Genomic DNA, 577 nt, shown 5'->3' with positions numbered 1-577 from the left:
GATACCCTACATCTTGTATATACATTTTTCTAATTTGGAGAGAGGAAGGGAAATAACAGAATGCTGAAACAAGGTTACAGGTTGACCCATTGTAACAATGAGATGTACAAGACTCTATGTTGAAAATGAACTTTACAACTTCGGGCAGAGGAGGAATTGAGGAGGAGTGGAGGGAAGGGATGGTAGGGGAAAAACAAAGGAGGGGATAATGACGCTTGAGAGGAAATGTGTTCTTTACCTTACTCATGTAACTGTAACCCTCTGTAAGTATCTTTACAATAAAAATATATATTAAAAACTGAGTCATCTAAAAGAGAATAAAAGGTGATCAAAGCAAAAAAAAAAAAAGAGTCTTATTAACTTTCTTGCCCAGGATGACTTTAACCATAATCCTCCTATCTCCACATCCTAATTAGCTAGGATTACAGGCATGAGCTCCCAGCCCCTGGCATAAGAAATCATTTTGAAGGTTTAAAATGACATAGAACTAATAGTGGAATGAATTAGAACGTGCTCTGATACTGTTTTTTAACCAAGAAATGTGCTATTATTCTATTCCTTACTTTTTTTGGGGGGG

The sequence above is a fragment of the Dipodomys ordii genome, unplaced genomic scaffold (genome assembly GCF_000151885.1).
Source record: "Dipodomys ordii isolate 6190 unplaced genomic scaffold, Dord_2.0 Scaffold12, whole genome shotgun sequence".
Classification (NCBI taxonomy): domain Eukaryota; kingdom Metazoa; phylum Chordata; class Mammalia; order Rodentia; family Heteromyidae; genus Dipodomys; species Dipodomys ordii.
This window is presented reverse-complemented; position numbering follows the sequence as displayed.